This window comes from Sceloporus occidentalis, unplaced genomic scaffold (genome assembly GCF_023333645.1).
Source record: "Sceloporus occidentalis isolate IW3139 unplaced genomic scaffold, rSceOcc1.0.p SCAF_5, whole genome shotgun sequence".
Classification (NCBI taxonomy): Eukaryota; Metazoa; Chordata; class Lepidosauria; order Squamata; family Phrynosomatidae; genus Sceloporus; species Sceloporus occidentalis.
Genome location: NW_028316985.1, coordinates 24,241,026 through 24,252,303, shown reverse-complemented (window position 1 = coordinate 24,252,303; position 11,278 = coordinate 24,241,026). Strand labels below are relative to the sequence as shown.

The 11,278-nt window shown below is 39.9% G+C and overlaps 1 protein-coding gene across 2 annotated transcripts in view; it reads left to right on the top strand.

Moving 5' to 3' along the window:
* TMEM178B (transmembrane protein 178B) overlaps positions 1 to 9,884 on the top strand; it is a 382,079-nt gene extending 372,195 nt beyond the window's left edge. Inside the window, exon 5 of one of the 2 annotated variants that reach the window (XR_016281497.1) lies at positions 9,142 to 9,884. The gene's annotated coding sequence lies outside the window, so the exon portion shown is untranslated. Of the gene's footprint in view, positions 1 to 9,138 lie in introns of both variants that reach the window. The other variant, XR_016281498.1, reaches the window with a different exon arrangement.
* Positions 9,885 to 11,278: the final 1,394 nt, after the last annotated feature.

Here is an 11,278-nt window from a genome sequence, read left to right as displayed (position 1 = left end):
CAAATTATATACAGTGGCATAGTAAAATGGCATCCCTTATATAAAATAGCAAAATCAAGGTTTTCATTTTGTATTTTTATTTTTGTGGAATATTTTGAACCATTGTTGGTTGATTCCATGGATGGAGAATCCATGGATATGGTTGGGTGACTGTATGAGATTCAGTACTTAGAATTTATTCTAATTTCTTGTCACATAATTTTGAGTTTTTAATGACTGTTATATTAATATTTGCAATTAACACAGCTCAACAAGTTTCTATTCTCCTAGAGTAATATGAATGTAACAATCCTATATATGTCTACTCTGAAGTAAGTCACCTTAAGTGTGGTGAAGCTTCCCCCCAGATAAATAAAATTGCAGCCTGAGTTGTATTATCAGATTGGCTTTGTCATACAACAGCATACATGAGTGAAATCAAATCCTAAAGAAGATAGCTATACATTTTTGACAGTAGACCCTTAGGTCATCCAGTAGTCACTCAGAGAATATAAGCTGTTGATTATATGTCACTCAACCAACAGAAAGGAAACTGTTCCAAAAGTTTCAAGAAATGGCTAATACAATGGGAAAACATATTCCAAATCTCATGGAGTCAAGAGTACACAGAGGCTGCAAGGTTTTATATATATCTATGGATATAAATATTGGGGGTAAGGGTTTAAATAATTTCCATCATCAAAAGAAGAATTCTGCCTCCCATGAAATTTACCCTTGATCCCCAAATTTCTAGCATTGCAGTAAAACACTGAACGTTATTCACACCTAGAACTCACATTTTTGCTGTGTTTGCATTCCCTTCTTCACTTTATCTGCCCCTTTGCTTTGGAAGCCTAAACTGTATTTCTAAATGCTTAACTGAAGGTAGAAATTTAGAGACCAAAGGAAAATTTCATCGGCAGAATTTTTATTTCAGGGCAAAACCTTCTTCCCCTCACCAACCCATTGCTGCATTCCTGGTTGCATCTTTGCCTAAATACTTTGCCTCTCAAAGCCAGTTTAAACCACCCCAGAAGCATAAGAAAATAGTGTGGGACTGCACAGCTCCAAAAATAAGACAAAACTGGATTAGGTGGACAGGGATGGTTCATCGTCCAAGCAGGGAACCACCACTTATGTCGATTATTTTGGACTGAGATGCTCTCCTTGCTTAGAACATGGGCCACTCATATAGTCACTTATACATTTAGAGCTTGAACAGAATGCCACAAGCCACAGATCAAATGTGCCTATGCATAGAGTTTTATATACTTGAGAAAATGCCATTATTGTATATATGCAAGGCATTTTGCAGCAGAAACAGATCACATGTCTCCATGACCATGATGACTGGTATTACCTGAGACAGTATGTCAGAGAGGAAACAGAATGCTTGCTAAGGGATTCTGAGAGAAATAGATGCCTTCCCACCCAATTTCCCCCAATTTCTGTGTAGATCTTGCAACAAAGCAAATAAGAAATGCCATAAATAGTTATGATGTCTTTGTAAGAGTGCACTCAGCCCATAAAATGAATTTGGACAAGATCTATTTGCTACTGATGAAGTAGGTTTTGTAAGCCATGTTAACATCTGAGTCATTAATACTGCAGTCCTATCCATTTTTGACCTAGATGCAGGACCTACTGAATGTAGTTGGCTTACATCTGAATAGATACGCATAGGATTATGCTGTAAGGCAAGAGCTGTCAGACGGAACTGATGTGTTCGGGAAAATGTTATATAAATGCGGAACTATTCTTGGCCTGTTATGAATGAGGCTTCAGCTGCACTGCAGCAATAATGACGTTTGACACTGCTCAAATCTGTAGAATTCTGGGATTTGTAGTATTTGTGAGATATTTAGCCTTCTCTGTGAGAGAGCTCTGGTGTCACACCAAACTACAAATCCCAGGATTCCAAAGCATTGAGCCATGGAAGTTAAAGTGGTGTCAAACTCCACTATTTATGCAGTGTAGATGAGACCTGAGAGACATCACTTTTTGTATTTCTGATACACTGTAGAAATATTTATAAAAATGCAAATGTAGGCTGGCATCCTGTTCAATAGTTTGGATTTACAATCTCATAATTCTCGAGGTTCATGTTTACTGTTGTTAACAATTGAACCTGCCCCCCCCCCCCCCGCAGACTTGCATTCTCTCCTATATAATGCCCACCTGAAGGACTCCCAGGACGTGTGCAGTTGAAACCCCAAGAAATCCTTTGATACAGATTTATGAGATAATATTGCATAGTGTTTTGAGTGTTGGACTATGACTGTCAAGGCCAACGTTCAATTCCTAATTTGGCCATGAAACCCACTGGGCAACCTTGTCCAAGTCACATGCTCTCAGCCTCAGGGGAAGGCAATGTTAAACCTCCGCTGAGCAAATCTTGCCAAGAAAACTCCTTAGGGTCACCAGAAGTCAGAAATGACCGGAAGGCACACAACAACAAATTAATTATTAGTTCTGCATTACTGTCAAGATCTAGTAGAACTGAACCATTATTGGTCTAAAGTAGATCACTCTTAAATTTAAGCATAGATAGATAGATAGATAGATAGATAGATAGATAGATAGATAGATAGATAGACAGACAGACAGATCTCAGTCAGTGACTGCAGATAATAGTAGTGTTCCTCTCTTTAGGAATTGGTTTCATTATACGAATTTCACTATACTGCAATCAGTCATGTGTGTCCCACAGTTAATGAGTTGACAGAAAACAATGTGAAGATTATAAAATTAATGATGTTTAAAGCCAACAATGCAGAAATATATATATTTGTCCCTAAAATTATTATATTCTCACTGCTTCTCTTTAAAAGGGAGGGGCAATTGCTGCTTTCGAGTAAAAAGCTTTATACAATAGCAATGTTACCTATGTTAATTTGAGTGAATATATTAAAGTGAACTAAGGGGCATGTGAGCTGACTTGCAAAAAGAAAGGGTACTATGATACAGATGCAGAGCAAAGAATTAACACCAAGAATGAATGTTCTTCATCATGTGTAGCAGTTCTTTAGTATTTTATATTTCTCTGTCTCTAGCTATATCTTGCCTTTCTTTAAAAAATCAAGGCAGCTTACCAATAATAAAGTGGTAGCAGAGAACCTCTGGTAGCACAAATATAATGTTCCCTACAGAGTTTAAAAGTTTAAAAGACAACAATATTCTGAAACAGCACTGTTTGTATAAGGTCCCTTTCACACTACGCAGTTATAGCACTTTGATACCACTTTAACTGCCATAGCTATATCCTACAGAATTCTGGGATTTGTAGTTTAGTGAAGTACTAGTACTCTGTGGCAGAGAATTCTAAATCCTTCATGAAACTACAAATCCGAGGATTCCTCAAGATACAGAGATGGTAGTTAAAGTGCTGCTATAATTGCATGGTATGAAAAAGACCTAAAAGCAAGCAGAAGCAGAACCACTATAGCTCTCTTGGGAGGTCTCCCAGTTCCTGGGTGCCACAGAAAGAACTCAGAAGTTTATCATAGTTCTGAAGCTCTTATGGGGACTTCTCACCATATTATGGTTCTTCTCACCTTATTAATTGTAAATTACAATTACGTAAGGGAAAACAAAAGGATGGTATCAGTCACTTTAAGAATGTGACCTCTAACAATTGCTGAATGTTGGTGGATCTTAAACTTTACCTGGATATTTATCTTAGGCTTTAGAGCTCTGGTGCCACAACAAACTACCAATCCCAGGATTTGTGAAGTTAAAGCAGTGTTAAACTGCATTAATTGTGCAGTGTGGCAACAGCCTATTTTCTATTTTAACTGCCATGCCGGCATCCTAGGGAAGCCTGAGGCTTGTAGTTGGGTGAAGCATTCTGCCTGAAATTTCTAAATACTTCACAGAACTCCAAATCCCAGGATTCCATACAATGTTGCTATGGTGGTTAAGGTGGAATCATACCACTATAATTGTATAGTGGGAAAGACATTGGAATAGTAAGAGACAATGAAGTAGAAAATTTATTGGGAGCTTATTTTACTTCATATATTATCCTACTATAGCTACTACATAGGGGGTTAGAAGTGGGAATTGTATGGGCTTCTAGAGGTTGTTGATGTTCAACTCCTGGTAGTTTCATCCAGCATTGCTAATGCTGAAGAATGCTAGGAATTGTAGTTCAGCAAACATTCAGAAGGCCATACGGTTCCTGCCACTAAGTGAAGACCACAGAGGCAGTACCCAAATAAAGTCAGAAGATGCTCCAGTGTTTGATGAAAGGTTTGAATCACTATCTGGTCAAGCAAAGAATCCTAGTGTGTAAAGCCACCACAAAAATAAAGACTGCTGCCTCTCCATTCTCACTTGGGATATTTCTGCTTCACTCAAAAGTACATGACTGCCCTCCTGCATCAGAACTTGAAAATGTTATATTTGGACTACAGTTCCCAGAATCCCCAGACAGCATAACCACAGGGAGATTCTAGGTGTGAAGTTGAACGCTTTCATGGCTGGCATCCATAGTTTTTTGTGTTTTTTTTTCGGGCTATGAGGCCATGTTCTAGAAGAGTTTATTATGTTTCGCCAGCAGCTGTGGCTGGCATCTTCAGAGAATGCTGGCAAGGAAAAGAGTGGGATATAAATACTGTTAGTTGAGAAGAAGCATGTTAATCTGTGTATTGTTCTGTATTTGCATGTTAATCTGTGTATTGTTCTGTTGCTGAAAGGCAAGGTCTCACGGTTCCTATTTAATTAATGATATATTGTCTGTTGGGAAACCCCCCCTCACTCTGCATGTTTTTCATCTGCATTTGCTGGGTCTTGATTTTGGAGTTTCTCAGGACTAGTAGCTAAATTTTGTTTACTTTCAAGATTTCCTCTTTCCTATTGAAATTGTCCAGGATGTCCAGATTGTTGAAACTGTCTATGCAAATCACTTCCTCTCAACCAAAAGTATATATACCCCACTCTCTTCCTTGCCAGCATTCTCTGAAGATGCCAGCCACAGCTGCTGACAAAATTTCGGGAATAAACTCTTCTAGAATTTGGCCTCATAGCCCGAAAATCCCGCACAAAACAATTCTAGGTGTGTTGGGTGTTCCCATCAAATGTTTGAAAAGTTCTCAACAGACCTCTTAAGTGTTCAGTCTCAGTGCTTCAAAGAATCCATTGTGAGATGCACCGCTGTTTCTCCCTTCCTTTTCCTAAGGAGTTTTTTAAATACACACACACACACTTTGAGGCAGGAGAAAGGGAAAAGCAGTGCAGCTGACATCCCAAAATCTCAGCAGGAAATGTTCCCAGTGCCAGACCTTGCAAGAAAAAGCCCTTCTAAATTCTCAATCTCTCACAGTATTGTAGGTCAGAATACATAGGTGGTTGGATGAGTCTGACTTGGGAAGCCTCAAGTTACATGCTTCGGATGTAATTGGCAGAAAAATTCCATTTTAAGACTACAATTGTAATCCAAAAAGTACCTTTTCCCCAATCTCTGGTTACTGACTTTTGGCCAATAACTGTCATCAGAATCCTGTATGACTTTTTACATAACATAACTTTGCATATAGCTAACTAAATAGCAGAGGTGCTAAGGAACCCAGTTACTGGATTTTGGAGGTGTGTATCAGAACACTGGTAAGAGTGCCTGATGTGCATTAGCCCTATTGTGCATTGGGCGCCAATGCACTTTTGGCACTTTGCTGGCTCTGCTACATAGTAACATAAGAGCACCCCTCTACTGGATATCGACATTGCACAACTGTGCAATTCTAATTCCCACAGGTGTAAGTTCATTTACAAAGTCTCAATACTCCATCAGGATTTTGGCCTATATCTTTTAGAGCCGTGATTCCCAAACTTTGATCCTCCAGGTGTTTTGGACTTCAACTCCCAGAAGACTCAGCTACTTTGGCCAATAGTCAGGACTTCTGGGAGCTGGCGTCCAAAACACCTGGAGGACCAATGTTTGGGAATGACTGTTTTAGGGGAAAGTACAAAGCAATGCTAAATATAATTCTCACTTACTGTCTGTATAATAGGCTGAGCAGTGCACATTAGGACCCACTGATCAATACTTGATGGCCAAGATCCTGTATTGCATAGGGTGGTGTCATAGTTCTAGATGCTGCATCTATCTTCTCAGCATCCTTGTCCAACTCACTGTTTAGCTTCTGCAGCCATCACCACCCCATTCCATGGCTGGCAGAGAATGCAGGGGATCAGAGAAACACCTGGCTATGTTGCCATAACCAAATGCAAAATGATTACATCATCCACTGAGATCCACCAGAGTCCTCCAGAGGTCTCAGCAGATTATGTCCTCCAATTCCCAATTTCCCACTCCCACTTTCCAACAGCAGCGGAATGACCTTGGGGACAGGATCTGTAGTAACTAAATGGTAGGTCCAGGAGGAATGTTTTGTTCATTGCAGAGGGAAGAAAATACCCACCACTGCAGTGACAAACAAAAAGACACATGGAGGCATAAATTGAACTTGTGCCTTCACATATCACTAACAGGGTGCCAGCCAATATATGTATCCTCCAACGGCATGGTATAAAAAGTTTCGTTGTGAAAAGAGATATTTCCTTTTCTGCAAGTCTGTTCAGGGTCTCCTCTTTTTTTGCTCTGTTTGTTCTTTCAGAAGCTTTCTCTCCCCAGTTTCAAGCATACTCCCACACATCTCTTTCTGTTGCCAAACAAAATGACATAAGACATACATGTACTTTTGAGAAGAGGCTACTTCTTGGAAGAAGTCTTGTAAATGAATCAATGGCAAATTTGTATGGCAAAACTGTGTCTGGACTATAGCATTGTGGAGCACAAAGGGTGTGAATGTGTGTGTGCATAGGATCAAATGTTTTCCAATTAAAATAACCACCTCTATATGAGGGAGTAAGTTAGATAGAGTATTACATTTACCTATTAAAGTATTTTACCTTCACATTTCTTGGTCTCTTCAGAAGAATTGTTGGCACAGTGTTCTGAGGTGATGCTCAGCACTATGACACATCTGTAGCTTCAGTGTTCAAAGATGGAATGTTTTTATGCACAATATATGTCAGAGTCACAGATCAACTCATTACATCAGAATGAAAACCAAGATAGTAGTCTCCAGTTCACTAAGCCCTCGTACAAGTTTAGGAATTATACACCTTCCCAGATATTATTGGACTGCTATTCCCAGAAACTGTAGCCAGCCAGTAGATGATGGAAAACATCTGGAAGGTCAGATGAATCCCACCCCATGCTTTTATATAATTTAGGTCCTATCTAAACAAGTATTTATTTCTATCTGCTAGCATTAAAATAATACAATCATAGAATTGGAAGAGACCACAAGGGCCATTCAGTCCAACCCCCCTACCATGCAGGAAATCACAATCAAAGCATCCCCAAAAGATAGTCATCCAGCCTCTGTTTAAAGACCTCGATATTTGGCCTGTCAAATGTTATCTGCATCTCCAGATACTCTGCATTTTGTGGTTTCATGGCCTTATAGAGGGAAAGAAGGCTGAAAAGCTGTTGAGGAGAACACAATATCTCATGAAATAAGAAAAGCGCAAGCAACTCAAAAAACCATTTACATTTTGAGAGGCATTAAATATGTTGCAGGTAAACAAAGGAGAGATATATACTATGTTGTAATAGTCCAGACTTGGGTCTGATTCCAAAAGAGGTGCTATCCCTTTAGTAAAACACCCATGGCAGACAAAGATTAGTCAAGAGTGAGTTAAAAGGTCTGAACAGTGGTTGATTCTTCCACCAGAAGAACACAGTGATGATTGCACAGTCTTCATATGTAAGCCAAGATGCTGGAAAGGCTTTTAGTTGACCAAAATGTTAGAGATTTATGTTACTTATGTATGCGAGTCATAAAAGTGAATCTTGATTCCATGTGTATCTATTTAAGACTACAGCCTACCCAGATCTGAACAGCATCAAAGCTCACTAAGCTACACTAGCCCTGTATGGTTGTCCTATTTGGGCCACAATAACTTCTTGCCAGACAGTGAAAAGCAGGTGGGTGGTCAAGCTCCTTGCTAGACAAGCTTCCATGAAGAGTGAGCTGTCTTCACCTTGGCTGGTACTAACCACTGCAGGTCTAAAAGTGAAATATATATGCAGTATGTATTAAGTATATGCTGTACTGAAGCTGATCTAGAAAATGTGAAATCATGGGATATGAAATACCAAGAAAATGCTCCCAGATTTTAGTCATTTCCCCCCTTGTAAGTGTACTGCTTCTTTGAGTTCTGTGAGACCACTAATAAATGAATATGCAAACTCAGGCGCCTTACAGATGGGCCTAAGCGGCGCCGTCGTTGTGCCAGGAATACGCGTGAGGGGCGGCACTTCCGGACGCGCCTTGACCCTCATGGGTATTCCATACGGCAAGATGGCGGCACCCTATACAGACAGGCGCGGCCATCTTGACGTAACAGACGCACAGTGTCCGGACGTCTAAACCCGGAAGAGACGTCATGAGTGTGCGCTTTGGCACTTGCGACATCTCTTCCGGGTTGCCGGAAGGAGCGCTTTGGCACTTGCGACGTCTCTTCCGGGTTGCCGGAAGGAGCGCGATTTTCAGGCTCCTTTTTTACAGCGTGGGGGAGTCGCGCGGTTTGGCTGCAGCGGCTTCCCCGCGCTGCAACCGGCAGCGGCCCAAGACCGCCCCTTTTGGGCGGTCTGTAACAGGCCACAGTTACAAAAGTTTAAACTTTTTGCAGATTTATATAACTTCTTTAAATGATAAAATGAACAAAACTACAGCATGGTTTATTCCAAATCTAGCATATATACAATCTCTCAAAGGTCCATTCGCTCTATAAAACAACATCCCCAGGATTTGCTTACAGGAGTTTTGCCATTGAGTATTAATTGTAGGCAACCTTAAAGCCCTAAATACAAAACACAAGAAATATCAAAATAAATACTACAAAGTTAATTGTAAGGAATTTAGCCTTTATTCCCTCCTAAACCCATATATTATGTTACCTATTTCAGGGTCTAATTCTTATCCCTGGCAAACACAGCTCCTCTCTGCCCCCACCAAATTGATAAGTACAGTCCCTTTAGGATTTCCCCAGCCACTAGGCTAAACTATTTTTTTCCCTATAGGGTTTATTTTATCTAAGCTACTTAAACTTTTTTCTATACCCTGCCTTCTTTCACCTTATTGTCCATAGCAGAAATCAGAGCAATGGTCTTCCTGATCAAACCCAGTTGGTCAGTCAACAAAGAGGATGGATTATGGGGCACTGTTTTCAGTTTCAGGCTGATCGTGAAATGCAAGTAGCCCAATTGGTTCTTGATGCTAAATAATAATAATGATTCTGTATGTTATGATTCTTGTTCTAATATGATGTGAATAAATGTGTTGTTTGAACTTTTTTACAGCTCAGTCTCCATCTTATCACTTCTCTTTCTTCACATTAAGCAATCATAGCAAAGGTGAGCAAAGATATTTGTATGCAACAGAAACCAAACTGTTGGTATGTTTCAGTGTATGGGGTTCCAGGCAGCTAAGAACCAAAGCTTCTTTCCATTAGAGAAGGAGCTGGTGGAAATTGAGGAGCTCTTATTTCAAAACTGTGAAGGATGCCAAGTAATGCAAGACTTTTCTGAGAGGAAAAGGAATGGTAGAAAGAAAGAAAGAAAGAAAGTAAGAAAGAAAGAAAGAAAGAAAGAAAGAAAGAAAGAAAAAACAGTTGAGCAGGATGCCACATAGGTTGAGAAGGACTTTGCTGGGAGGAAAAAAAGAACTTTAATAACAACCAAAAACCTGGCTGCATCTTACTCCCCCACCCTTTTCTCATTTTTTCAACTGGCAGAAAATTTTGCATTTCCATAGGTTTACAATTTTGTCTGGTAATTAAGCAATTTGTTTTTTGGGGGGAGGGAACTGAAAAAGTAAACTGTCAATTGTGGAATGTAAACTGATTAAACATTTAAATAAAAGGAAATCATGTTGTGTGTTTTAAAGTCCTGCGTCTGGTTATTTCTTCACAGTTCCTCATTATATCACAAAGGCTTATGTGGGGTTGCAACAGTTGATTATCTCTTCTGTCCTTCTAGTGATTGTGAATCTTTCGCTCACAATGATCCTCATTTTACAGAAGGGAGTCTTCTGAGGGCCTTTTTACAGTATACAAATATAGTACTATGATTATGCTTTAATTGCCCTGGTTCCATCCTTTGGAAACCTGAGATTGGTAGTTTAAGGAAGGCCAATTAGAATTTTTAGCTCTACTGCCTCCTCAGACTACAAATCCCAAGATTCAATAGAATGAGGCCATGGCTGCTAAAGTGGTATCACAGTGCTATATCTGTGCAGTGTGAAAGGGCCTGAGACTGAAGAAGGAAGGTGGTTGTCAAAACGTCTGACATACTTCAACACATAACATTGAGGCCTGGGCCAGAAATTTATTAAGATCTTATTGAGATGGTGTTACAGAGTGTAGTAGAGTTACTTTTCCATGATCATGATCACTAGGGAAATCTGGAAGTTGTACTCTCAAAAAGTAATATGAATAAACTCTGGGTCAGCTCCATAATTGAATAGTGGAGAAGATTACAAAGCTGGTCCAAGACATTTTACTGCTTCAAAGATACCAGCAAATGGTGCATCTCACTCTCGCAAATCAAGGAACAAAATTGTTTTGTTGTGTTTGTTCTAGTTATTTCTGACTTATGGCAACCCTAAGGCAAACTGTCACAGGGCTTTCTTGGCAAGATTTCTACAGAAAACGTTTGCCATGGCCTTCCTTTGAGGCTGAGAGAGTATGACTTGCCCAAGTTCACCCAGTGATTTTTTGTTGGTTTTTCAGGCTATGAAGCCATGTTCTAGAAAAGTTTATTCCTGACATTTCGCCAGCAGCTGTGGCTGGCATCTTCAGAGAATCGGGGCATTGATTCTTCCAACCAGTAGGGCTGCTTTCTCTACAGATAGAATTGGTTTCTACTGCTCACCTCCCCATCCACTGCCATTTTAGCATCCACAACTGTTTTAGCCCTGCAGATGGGCTTTTGTTACCTTCACCCATGCCAACACAGTTATGCTGGCCAAGAAGATAGCAATCTAAGAATTTGCTCCCTTTTCATGCCATCCAAAATCTGATGTTTGAAGCAGCTTCCTCGCTTTTCTCATATTAATGGTACACATTTGATTTTATGTCAGCTTGGGGTAAAAGCTGAAATAAGAGGATGATAGGGTTTGATTCATGGGACAACTGGACAGTTTTCTATGACCACTGTCATCATTGGACCTTAATAAACATAATTGTTATTGTTGTTGCCTCACCTTCTGGACAAATTTGTCACTGACAA